Here is a 14,565-nt window from a genome sequence, read left to right as displayed (position 1 = left end):
GAACTGAAAACACCACCTGCAACCTACCAATTCCAGCTACGTCAACTACCACAACGGATACCACAACTGAAAACAGCCACTGCAACTCAATCCTTACCCTTCACAGACCTACCACACGCCTACCACAACTCAAACCACCAACTGGCAACTACCCATTAAAAGCTACCACAACGGATACACAACTTAAAACACCACTGCAACTACCATCTCCTTACCACCACAGCGTACCGACAACGGAGTTACCACAAAAACTGCAAACCACCACTGCAACGACCACTCCTACCACCACAGCCTACCACAACGGATAACCACAACTGAAAAACACCACTGCAACTAATCACCACCAGCTACCACAAACCGGATACCAACCACCTTAAAACACCCACTGTAGGCAACCTACCAATCCCGGACCTACCACAAGCTACCACAAAAGTAAAACCACAACTGAGAACACCAACTGCAACTACCACTCCTATACCGACCACAAGCGCCCGACACGGATACCAAACAAACGGATAACCACAAATGAAAACACCACTGCAACTAACCTAACTCCTAACCAACCACAGCTACCACTAAAACGGAATAAACCACAACTGAAAACACCACCTCAACTACAACTCCTAAACCACACCGAGCTAACCACCAACCACGGATAACCAACCAACCTGAAACACCACTGCAAACAACTAACCGAACTCTACCACCACAGCTAACCTAAAACAAACCAGGATAACGCAACAAACCCAGCCACCACCAACAACTGAAAACGCCAACCTGCCAAACTTACCACTCTTAACCGAAACCAACCAGGCTACCACCAACAGCTACCACAATGGATCCACAACCTGGAAAACAAACCACTGCAACTACCACTCCCTACCGAACCACAAGCCTAAACCCAACCACCCATTCAGCCAATACCACAACTGCAAACACCACCTGCAACTACCCTCAACCTAAACCACGACAGCTAACCACCAACAAGATGACCACCAACTGGAAAACATCCACTGCAACCTTACCCACTCCTACAGCCACCAAACCTCACCAAACAACGGAAATTACCACCAACCTGCAAACCACCAACTGCCAACTCCACCACTTCCTAACTAAAACACCAGTCTAAAACCACCAACGAAGTACCACAACTGGCAAAAACCAAACCAACCAACTGCAAACACCACTGAGACCCCTCCAATCCTAACCAAAACCACAAGCTAACCACAACGGAATACCACAATCTGCAAACCACCACTGCAATTACTTAACCACCCATCTACCACAACGGAATCGACATCTGAACGAATACCACCAACTGAAAACACCACTGCAACTACCACTTCTACCACCTACCACTACACAACGATACCCCACAACTGCAAACCAGCCCGGACAAAATTGGCAACTACCACTCTACCACCACAGCCTACCACAACAAGGAATACCAATACCAACGGACACCACACTGGAAAACGCCACTGCAACTACCACTCCTACTACCACCGCTACCTACAACAGCTAAACCACAATGATACCGACAACTGGACACCACTGCCAATCACTACCATCTATCCACCACAAAGCTACCACAACGGAAATAACCAACACTGCAAACCACCACTGCCCCACTAACTACTAACCTACCAACCACAGCTAACACAACAGAATTACCTAACAACTGACCACAACTGCAACTACCACTCCTACAGCCACACTACCACAACGGATACCAATCAACTGGCAAACACCACTGCAACTACCACTCCTACCACACAGCTCACCACAAACGGAATACCATGCAACTTCATAACACACAACTGGACCAACAAGCCACTGTTGACTACATCGCTACCTAACCAACAGCTACCACAAATGGATACCACATTCTGCAAAACACCACTCAACCTACCACCACATCTACCAACGGATACCACCATCCTGCGACCCACTGCAACTACCACTTCCTCCCAAAACAACCAGCCTACCAACAACGGTGGGGGGACAACCAAAACAAAAACCCTGCACCCACTGCGAACTACCAACTCTACCACCACCAGCTCCAAAACAATTGGATACCACCCCCACTGGGAAACCACACTATGCAACTCCAACCAATCCTCAACCATCCAACAATCACACAACGGATACCACAACTGCAAACACCCACTGCCAACCTACCAACTCCTAACCAAACACAGCTACCACCACGATACTCCACAACTGCACAGCAAAACCACTGCCAACTACCACACCACAAGGCTAAACCACCAACGGAATACCACAACTGGATCTCACCAACTGCAACTAACTCCAACTCCTAACTACCTACAGCTACCACAACGATAACCACAACCTTCCAAACAACCATGGCAACTACCACTCCCTACTTCTGAACCACAAGCTAAACCACATGAATACCCACACTGAAAACAAAACCCACTGCCACTACCACTTCCTACCAACTACCAGTGCTCCACTACGATAACCACAACTGAAAACACTCACTGCATCTACCACTCCTACCACCACCCCTACCTACCAACAACGGATAGCCACAACTGAAAACACCACTGCAATGCGTGAACTAAACTCCTACCCCACCAGTGCAGCGTCCACCCAACGGATACCAACAACTGCAAACATCACTGCAACTACCCACTCCTACCACCTACAGCCTACCTACAACGGATACCAACAACTGAAAACACCACTGGCAACTACCACTCCTAACCACCACAGCTACCACAACGGATTACCACAACTGACAAAACACCACTGCAACAACTACCACTCCACTACTACCCTACAGCTACCACCCTATGGATACCACAAAATGAAAACAAAACCCAACTTGCAACTACCACTTGACCTACCACCACAGCGTCCTCCAAACGGATCCATCAACCATCAAACACCAAAACCCACATGCAACTAACCACTCCTAACCACCAACAGCTATCCACAACACGATACCACAACTGAAACACCACATGCAACTACCCGACTCCTACCAACCTACAAGGCTACCACTACGGATGCCACAACTGAAACCCACTGCAAATACACTCCTACCACCACAGCTACCACCTAAACTGATACCACAACTGAAAACACTACTGCAAATACCACACTAACAAAACACCACTGCAACTACCACCTCCTACCACCACAGCTACCATCACGGCTACCACTCCTACACCACAGCTACCACAACGATACCACAACTGCAACAACCACATCAACTACCACCACAGCTACTACTACAGATACCACAACTGCAACAACCACTGCAACTACCACTCCTACCACTACAGGTACCACTATAACTGCCACAACTGGACCCGTCGGTGCAAATAACAATTGAGTTTAATATAACTTTAATATGAATAATTACTTTAATTTTAAATCTTCATCTAAAAAGGTTATTTTTACTCCGAATTTTGTTTTTAAATAAATGTTGATTTATTGATAATTTTTGCTGCAATGTTTAGCAACTCTGAAAACCTAATACCTAACCTTTAAATATATCGATAAATATATTTTATAGACATTTATCTAAAGACTGGTGATCCTTATAGAATTATATCTAAGAAGTAATGTCTCTCTTATAAATATATGCAGAGAGTAAAGTTCCATATATAAATGTCTACAGATAAAATTACCTTATATAAATATATCTGAATAAGTCATGTTTCCCATTTAAATATATCCAGAGAGTAAAGTTCCTTATATAAATACATTGAAGGAGTAATGTTCCTTATACGAATATACCTAAGGAGTAAAGTTATCATATAAACTATATTGAAGATATATGTTCCTTATATAAATATATCGAAGGAGTAATGTTCCTTATATAAATATATCTAAACGTCCTGTTTCTCATATGAATATATCCAGAGTAAAGTTCCTTAATTACATATATCTAAAAATCAATGTTTTTCGTATGAATATATCCAGAGTAAAGTTCCTTAATTTATATAATCTGAAGAGATAAGTTTTTTATATAAATATATCTAACCTTTTGACTTAATTAGTTTTGAAAGTGTAATGACATATTCGTAAGTGGCCGATATTTATTTCCTAAGTATTTTTTCAATGTCCAAAATATATTCATAAATCTTTTTTTGATCCTCTTATACAGAAAGGTTTCATTCATATGAAATTGTATTGAATAAAAATTTGTAATAAAGGTAACAAAGAGTTTTCTGCATAATTAGAGTTTGAGTTTTTGTGTAGAATTAAGATTTGTAAAAACGATTATTCTGCATCATTAAAGTTGGAATTTTTGTGTTGAATTAAAATTTGTAATGATTATTCTGCATAATTAGAGTTGGAATTTTTGTGTTGAATTAAGATTTGTAATAAAGATTTTTCTGCATAATTAGAGTTGGAATTTTCCTTTTTGAATAAAAGAGAATTTATTATTATTATTATTATTATTATTTTTTTTTTTTTTTTTTTTTTTTTTTTTTTTTTTTTTTTTTGGTTTTTTTTTTTTTTTTGGGTTTTTTTTTTTTTTTTTTTTTTTTTTTTTTTTTTTTTTTTTTTTTTTTTTTTTTTTTTTTGCTCTATCACAGTCCTCCAATTCGACTGGGTGGTATTTATAGTGTGGGGTTCCGGGGTTGCATCCTGCCTCCTTAGGAGTCCAACACTTTTCTTACTATGTGTGCCGTTTCTAGGATCACACTCTTCTGCATGAGGCCCGGAGCTACTTCAGGCCTCTAGTTTTTCTAGATTCCTTTTCAGGGATCTTGGGATCGTGCCTAGTGCTCCTATGATTATGGGTACGATTTCCACTGGCATATCCCATATCCTTCTTATTTCTATTTTCAGATCTTGATACTTATCCATCCTTTCCTTTCTTTCTCTCAACTCTGTCCCATGGTATTGCGACATCAAGTGAGTGATACTTTCTTCTTGACTTTGTCAATCAACGTCACGTCTGGTCTGTTTGCACGTATCACCCTATCCGTCCTGATCCATAGTCCCAGAGGATCTTTGTGTGATCGTTTTCTATCACTCCCTCAGGTTGGTGCTCGTACCACTTATTACTGCAAGGTAGCTGATGTTTCTTGCACAGGCTCCAGTGGAGGGCTTTTGCTACTGAATCATGCCTCTTTTTGTACTGGTTCTGTGCAAGTGCCGGGCATTCGCTTGCTATGTGGTTTATGGTTTCATTTTTCGTATTGCACTTCCTACATATGGGAGAGATGTTATTTCCATCTATCGTTCTTTGAACATATCTGGTTCTTAGGGCCTGATCTTGTGCCGCTGTTATCATTCCTTCAGTTTCCTTCTTTAGCTCTCCCCTCTGTAGCCATTGCCATGTGTCATCGCTGGCTAGTTCTTTAGTCTGTCTCATGTATTGTCCGTGCATTGGTTTGTTGTGCCAGTCCTCTGTTCTGTCTGTCATTCTCCTGTCTCTGTATATTTCTGGGTCTTCGTCTACTTTTATTAGTCCTTCTTCCCATGCACTCTTTAGCCACTCGTCTTCACTGGTTTTCAGATATTATTATTTTATTATTATTATTATTATTATTATTATTATTATTATTATTATTATTATTATTATTATTATTATTATTTTCTTTCGTGCTTCCGAAGTGCCTACAAGAATCTAAATGGAAACAAAAGGAAATGTGATAAAAAAAAAGTTACAATAACAGGAAACTAAGGATAATGTAGTATAAAAAAACAAAAATAAGGGGAAACAACAGAAAATCTGATAAAAAGGCAAAAAAAAGAATAAAATAAATAGGACAAAGAAGGCAAAAATTAAAGGAAACAAGAAAATATAAAAAAATAAAAATTAAAATGATCGACAAATTTGCAAAAAATGAGAGAGAACGAACCTCTCCACTCCATCTCCACCTCTCTCTTCTCTCTCTCTTCTCTCTCTCTCCTCTCTCTCTCTATCTCCTCTCTCTCTCTCGTTAGCTCACGTAGAGTAAATGTTGAACATCTGTCTGGACAGGCTATTGCAAGAAAAATACAGAGAGAGAGAGAGAGAGAGAAAGAGTTTCAAAATTATGTCTATGCGTTACACATGAAATATTATTATTATTATTATTATTATTATTATTATTATTATTATTATTATTATTATTACCAAATACACCAGAGGAGGTCAGTGACCTTTTACCCTAGATCTGAGCTTTGAACTCAAACTCAGTATAAATGCAAAAGAAAATTACTAAGAAGTCCCATCACGGTCTCCTGTGCCCTTTGAAGCCTCTCCCCATCGAGAGGAGAGAGAGAGAGAGAGAGAGAGAGAGAGAGAGAGAGAGATCCATTCAGGAGAGAGAGAGAGAGAGAGATCCATTTAGCAAATCATCTCGGTTTTAAGCAATTTTTTTCGCCTTCCATAACTCTGGGAGAAATTAAGAGCGTCTAGGATGCTGTCATTTCTCTCTCTCTCTCTCTCTCTCTCTCTCTCTCTCTCTCTCTCTCTCTCTCTCTCTCTCTCTGCAGATCTTTCAGGACAATTTTAAGCGTTCAATAACCTAGTTTCGGATTAGCCTCGTGAATGTGCAAAGTGAAGTCTTTAAGTCGTCACGCACTTTATTTATCAGTTCTGCTGACGAGAGAGAGAGAGAGAGAGAGAGAGAGTGGTAAAAGATACACTTTCGAAACTGTGGAATTACTTGACGCGATTCAGAAAAGAAAAATTCCAAAAAGGTGTCATGGCAGAGAGAGAGAGAGAGAGAGAGAGAGAGAGAGAGAGAGAGAGAGAGAGAGAGAGGTTTCCTTAAGAAACTGAGAACCAATGGAAAAGATATCTTAAAAATGGTGTCACGACAGAGAGAGAGAGAGAGAGAGAGCAGACTTAGTATATTTCCCCTCAAACCCTCTAAAATAGCAATAAAATATCAAAAGAATTGAAATATATAAACGAATCTCTGTTCTGGCAGAAGGCTACTGATTACTTAGTACCTATCCCTACCAATCGGGTGCATAACAAAATCTGCATAAGATGTCTTACATGTTTTCTTTTATTAAATAACAATAAACTAAAAAACAATAAGATTTTATAACATTGTCTCTTAACATGTTTGTATTCTCACAAATGTCTGACTGACATGTTTGCATGCTTGACTTGACTCTGTGTGTTTGTCTATTCAAGCAACTGTTTTCGGGTGTTAGAATTATCTGTCAATGAATTAAAAAGACACAAAAATGAGAAAATAAATAAAAGTAAGAGTAAATATTTTTAAAAACGACGATACGGTTAAGCCAAATAACGTAAATATAATTCTATTAGATTAAAACAGATCCGTTAATTTCACAATGACGTCACGGAACCACCGAGTCTCAAGCTCGTCTCAACCCTGGCTTGAGACGCCACAAGTCCTCGTTGGTGCCAACGAAACAACTCAAAACTGACAAACGGTTTCGAAAGAGTCTTGGCCTACTTTCGCAAATCGCAAATTGAATTTCTTTCTCGACACCTAATTACTTTCGGGGAACTTTTGCGACGGGGGAGGGGGGGGGAGGGGGGGAGGTGGACTGGGGGGGAGGGGTGGGGGGGAGGGGTTGGGAAATTGCTCGTGCAAGGGAAAAAGTTACTTTTAATAGGTTACAAGTTACTTAATAATAAGTTTCTGTCTCGAACGCTTGGTAGAGGATTCTGTTTGTATTGAAATGCAGTATGTGCGTATGCATATATATATATATATATATATATATATATATATATATATATATATATATATATATATATGTATATGTATATGTGTATATATATATAGTATATATATATATATATATATATATATATATATATATATATATATATACAGAGAGAGAGAGAGAGAGAGAGAGAGAGAGAGAGAGAGAGAGAGAGATCCTTCCGTAATTAGCAAATTTCAGCTACTCCTGTTTTCGGCCTCGAATTTTGGATATGTATTTTGGAAATACAATTAGGTAATACATTTTGGAATGTATTTGAAAAAAAAATCGAAATGTATCCAGGAAATACATCTAGGAAATGAGTTTTGGAAATATATTTGCAAAATAAATTTTGGAAATACATTTTCGAAAGACCTTTTGGAAATACATTCTGAAAATGTATTTCTGAAATATATTTTGGAAATAGCTTTCGTCATACAATCTTTTTATCTCATACCTTAATCTCATTACTAGACATCAAAAATATAATTCTCTCGTCTTTATGAGAATCAAAAGATGTTAACAATTCTCTCTCTCTACCTCTCTCTCTCTCTCTCTCTCTCTCTCTCTCTCTCCATCACCCATCTATCCCCTCCCAACAATTTTACAAGCTCCAACTCTGTAAATAACCCCCTCCCCCTCATCTTCACAGGAACTGCTCGTGGTACGAACTGTCTGCCTCCTGGAAGGGACGAATCGTCCCAAGGGGAGGACGATAGACCCATCCCCCATAACCCTCTCCCCTCCCCCACCCTTAAGTGACGAAACGTCGAACTCCATAAGTAAATAAGTAAATATATGAGAAATGAAAAATAAATAACAAATGAATGTTTCTAAAGCCTCCAGGAAGGAAATGTTTACTCCCTGACGATGGCGGGGATAAATGGATTGGTGTGTGTGTGTGTGTGTGAGAGAAGAGAGAAGAGAGATTGAGAGAGAGAGAGAGAGAGAGAGAGAGAGAGAGAGAGAGAAATGAGTGTTCTTTCAAGAAATTAGGTTAAGGAAAATTTTCATGAAATATAAGAAAATGAAAGTACATTTGAAGATATGTACTTATATGTATGTGTATACATATATATATATATATATATATATATATATATATATATATATATATGTATGTATATATATATATATATATATATATATATATATATTTATATTTATTTATATATCTACCTTTCAATTTCTATACAGATCAATTTGGATGAAGTTGCTGGCTCCCACTCTCTCTCTCTCTCTCTCTCTCTCTCTCTCTCTCTCTCTCTCTCTCTCTCTCTCTCTCTCCTAAATGTTAGGGAAAAAACACAGCCTCTCATGAATATCACTTTCTGAAACATGAGTGGAAAAAGTCAGCCTCTCTCTCTCTCTCTCTCTCTCTCCTCTCTCTCTCTCTCTCTCTTTCTAAAGGGAGTAATATGACTCGTAGCGAACAAAGCTTCCCAACCGATGTGTTTAATGAGGCAGAGGAATAACGACCTTAAACGTCTCTACAACAGAGTCGTCGATCACGAAACCCTTCGACCGTGGAATGTGTGGCGGAGTTCCTAAGGGTGATATTACTGTGCCACTTCTGTTTCAGGTAGACCTTACGGATTTTGTTTATTTATTTGGAGGGGGGTATGGGGGTTGGGGGTGGGTTGGTTGGGGGGTGTCAGAAATCTTAGCATTAATCTGGCAAGATTCTAGGGTTGCACCGTATCCAAGTTTGATTCAAGACTGACTCTCTCTCTCTCTCTCTCATCTCTCTCTCTCTCTCTCTCTCTCTCTGAGACAATGAGACATGGAGGGAAAATCTAGCCTCTCTCTCTCTCTTCTCTCTCTCTCCAACTGCGGAAGAGGTGGCGTAATTTGGCGTGTCTAGCAGATTCGCAATACGATGTAGGTAGCAGGAAGGGGAACTGGCATTTCTCATCTATGAAATCAGCAACAGTCCTAACCAAAAGATACAAAAGCATTCATAGATATATTAGAAGGATATAATCCTTCAAACTGGAACAAATCTAATGAAAACATCTTGAAAATAATTGAAGAAGTTCCAAATAAAATCCAAGTGGTCAAGAGACTCATAAAGAAAATATACATAAACCAACATATTCCGACAAAGAAAATGAATAAGGTGAATCTTGTGAAGATCCTAATTGATGCATTAGGAAAAAAGAATGCCAAAAGCATGCAAACTGTGTAAGGTTTGGTATAGCATAGTCAATCCACAAAACCTAATCAGAAAATGTGCTGCATGCAACATTCCGACCCATCCACAGTGTGCTGAGGTAATACAAGATTTGAGAAAAGATACAAGAATTTTTTGTTCAACATGTCTATCATGGATAGACAATGTTATTAAATCAAGATTTAATGTACAAATAGTTGAGGATGAAGAAGAAGAGGAAGAGGAAGAAGAAGAAGAAAAAGAGAAGAGGAAAACGGAAGAGAAGTAAACAAAAATGAAATGACAGAAAAAATAAGGAAAACAAAGAACAGATAAAAGTATGGATGCAGAGATACTCATTGATACTACATATGAGGCAACTAAAGCAGCAATACCTACGAAGAAATAAATTACGATATGACAACAGAAAAGCAAATCCCGAAGAGGCTCTACCCAGATCTATACAATGACGGGAAAGAGGAAAAAATAGACAAGAAAAGACAAAATCTGCAACCTTTTGAAAAGAGGAATTGCAGATTTGGAGAAAGATGTTACTACAAACATCCTAAGATATGTCGGCAAAACTATGAAATATATGGTAAATGTGCATACTTGAGATGGATATGGGGATGATTGCAGAGATCTGCATCCAAAAATATGTAAAACCTAAAAGAGGAAAAGGATGTAAGTTCGACAAAAAATGCAAATATATGCACCCTGTAGCCATGAATCATAATCAAATAAATAACCAACCAAGTAATAAAATCCAAAATAAGAAAGAAACAAATAAAGAGAGAAATCAAGAATATCAGGTAAGAGAGAAAAGCAAACCACCAATGAGATATGCAGAGGTGTCAGCAAAAAATTTCAAAGCATCAGCTCCGAAATTCTACTCAAGAGATAATAACCTGTATTTATTATGCAAGAGGATATTGCAGAAACGGAGAAAATTGCAGATTCAGACACAAAAATGAATAAAATTATGATGAAGGAAGATCAAATATTATGGAAAAGTTGGCATTTTTTATGTCAGAATTTCTGGAAATGAAAAAAAGAAGCAACATACCAGAACAGGAAAGAGACATGGGAAAATCCTTATTAACTACCAGTATTAAATGAAGGAGGAAAACACGCAAACCATCATAGTGATGAATGCGCAGGGTTTAGTTACGAGTAACTCAAAAAGAAAAATAGAGTACTTAGAAGAACTAACCCAAAACCAAAAGAAAAGAAAATAGATATAATGAATATAAGTGAAACCTGGTATTCCCAAGAGACTGGGAATGATGATCAAATAAAAGGGTTCCAAACTTATAGATCAGATAGAAAAAATAGGAATCAAGGGGGAACCGCAATATATGGAAAGACAAAAACAAGGAAAAATATATGAGAAATATAGTAAACTCAGAATGTGAACTAATAGCGGTAGAATTTGAATCTGAAAAATTGATGAACATAGTAATATATAGACCTCCTAATACTAAAGAGTTTGACTTAATAATTGAAAAATTGGATGATATGTAGAAATCACAAGGACTGACTATTCTCCTATCTGGTGACTTCACTTTCCTTTCGTAGAATGGAAAGAACGAATAGGAGATTGTGGTTGTACTTATACATATAAAAAAGAGAGTAATAGTAGTGCAGAAGATAAGAGGCAATTTGAAAAGCTATTAGATATGCTACTAGAATACAACATCAACAAATAAATCACCTGCAACAAGAAAGGAAAATACTTTAGACCTAGTATTTGTGAACGAGATGAATTATGTTAAAGAAATAATAGTTTATAATGCGAATATTTTCAGACCATAATGTCATAGAATTAACCAGTTCATTCCAAAGCAAGTGAAATAGAGATAAGCAAGAAATGAAAAAGTGGGAAGGATATGGAAAATACAACTTCTACAGTAAAAATATAAAATGGTCAGAAATTAATGAAGAATTTAAACAAAGATTGGGATAACATTTTCGTAAGTGATGTACATAAGGGTAAATACGGAGATATTATATAAAATATTGGAGAAAATAGTGGAAAAAATATATACCGAAGAAGAAAAGTAAACATCATTCATGCATACAAAGAGACAGAAGGATCTTGTTCCAGAAAATCAGAAAGTGGAAAATCAAAAAAGGTCTTGCAAAAGAAAAAAATGCATGGAAAGTTATAGAAGCTAAAAAGTAAGATAGAAAATGCAGAACAAAAGATTATACAATCAAAAGAAAATGAAAAACGGACGATTGGAAGAAAAAACCCTATTAAATATCAAGCAAAACCCCAAGCTATTATACTCATATGCGAAGAAGATGAATAAAAGAAGAATAGAAATAGGCCCTCTGAGAATTGAAGGGAGATTAACGAATGAAAAAAAAGGAAATTTGCAACATATACTGGCAGAACGATATAAGAGAGAATTCACCCCTAGAATAGATAATGAAGATAATGATATAGTAAGTGGGATGGATGAAAATAGTGAATATTTAGCTGACATAGATAATTAATGAAGCTGATATTGTCAGGCTATTAATGAAATTAAAAATGGAGCTGCTGCAGGGCCTGATGGAATTCCTGATATTTTGTTAAAAGAAAAAAGTAGTTCATTCTATCGCAAAGCCACTTGCAATATTATTAAGACAAAGTGTAGATACAGGCAAGATTTATGATGAGGCACAAAATTAGCATATATTACCCTACTTTCAAAAGTGGATCAAGACTAGAGGCAAGAATAATTATAGGCCTGTGAGTCTAACATCACATATTATGAAAGTGTATGAAAGGGTAATGAAGAAAAAATATTATGAAACATTTAATAAAAAATAATTTAAGTTTAATAAAGGACAACATGTTTCGTACCCGGAAAAAGTACACAAACCCAACTGTTAGTCCACTGTGAGAACATATTCAAAAATATGAAAAGCGGAAATGAAACAGATGTGGTTTATTTAGACTTTGCAAAAGCTTTTGATAAGTAGACCATAGTATATTAGCGAAGAAAATTAGAAAACACAATATCGTGGATAAAGTAGGAAGATGGTTAAAAGAATTTTTACACAACAGAAAACAGATAGTATTGCAAACGACGAGAAATCGGATGATGTCAAGGTAATATCCGGTGTGCCGCAAGGTACGGTGTTAGCTGCAATACTGTTTGTTATTATGATTGAAGACATAGACTAATGTGAAGGATTCGGTAGTGAGTAGTTTCGCAGATGACACAAGAATAAGTAGAGAATTACTTGTGATGAGATAGGAACGCTCTACAAAGAGACCTTAACAAAGTATATGATTGGCAGAGGTAAATAGGATGGTATTTAACTCTGATAAATTTGAATCAATAAATTATGGAGACAGAGAAAGAAAGCTATATGCATAAGGGACCTAATAATGAGACCATCACAAATAAGGAAGCAGTTAAAGACCTTCTTGGTGTGATGATGAATAGGAACATGTTATGCAATGATCAAATAGCAACTCTGTTGGCAAAATGTAAAGCAAAAATGGGAATGTTGTTACGGCACCTTCAAAACAAGAAAGCTGAACACATGATTATGCTTTATAAAACATATGTTCGTAGTCCACTTGAATATTGCAATATGATATGGTACCCACACTATCAAAAGGATATTGCACAAATAGAGGTGTACAAAGGTCCTTTACAGCTAGAATAGAAGAAGTTAAGGACCTAGACTACTGGGAAAGACTACAATTCTTAAAATTATATAGTCTAGAAAGGAGAAGAGAACGCTACATGATAATTCAGGCATGGAAAACAGATAGAAGGAATAGCAGAAAATATCATGGAACTAAAAATATCAGAAAGAGCAAGCAGAGGTAGATTAATAGTGCCCAAAACTATACCAGGAAAAATAAGGAAAGCACACAGGACATTAATCCACTACGCACCAGCATCGATAATGCAGCGTCTATTCAATGCGTTGCCAGCTCATCTGAGGAATATATCAGGAGTGAGCGTAGATGTGTTTAAGAATAAGCTCGACAAATATCTAAACTGCATCCCAGACCATCCAAGATTGGAAGATGCAAAATATACCGGAAGATGTACTAGCAACTCTCTGGTAGACATTAGAGGTGCCTCACACTGAGGGACCTCCGGGCAACCCGAACAAGATGTAAGTCTGTCAAGGTAACTGGTAAGGTCCCTCTCTCTCTCTCTCTCTCGGTGTCAATTACCCAGATGTTGTGACACCAGATTTAATAGACACAATCAATCAATCTCTCTCTCTCTCTCTCTCTCTCTCTCTCTCTCTCTGTAGAAAATTTAGCTCCCCCCCTCTCTCTCTCTCTATTTGAAACATGAAAGAAAAAACCTAGCAGCCTCTCTCTCTCTCTCTCTCTCTCTCTCTCTCTCTCTCTCTCTCTCTCTCTCTCTGAAACACGAAGGAAATAATCTAGTCCCAACACTTGTTCTTATCCACCTCTCTCTCTCTCTCTCTCTCTCTCTCTCTCTCTCTCCTGCCCAGAACCTTAGCTGTAATGATAAATGACAGCGTATCAGTTCTGGTTATTCCTGGAACCTGGACTCCCGAATATTGAATGGTGGGTCAATTTTTCGTGGGGTTTGGGCGAGTCTGGTCCTGAATAGATTGAAAATCAAAAGTATTAGCTTTTCGTGGAGAGCGCGAGACCGCCAGGGTAGGATGTAAGTTGAACGCAGGGGTATCATTATTAATTTTTTTTTACTAAAACATAAGGATATTCTATATCTAAAACACTTAGGGTA

The sequence above is a fragment of the Macrobrachium nipponense genome, chromosome 43 (assembly GCF_015104395.2).
Source record: "Macrobrachium nipponense isolate FS-2020 chromosome 43, ASM1510439v2, whole genome shotgun sequence".
Lineage (NCBI taxonomy): Eukaryota > Metazoa > Arthropoda > Malacostraca > Decapoda > Palaemonidae > Macrobrachium > Macrobrachium nipponense.
Note: the sequence above shows the minus strand (reverse complement) of the source record.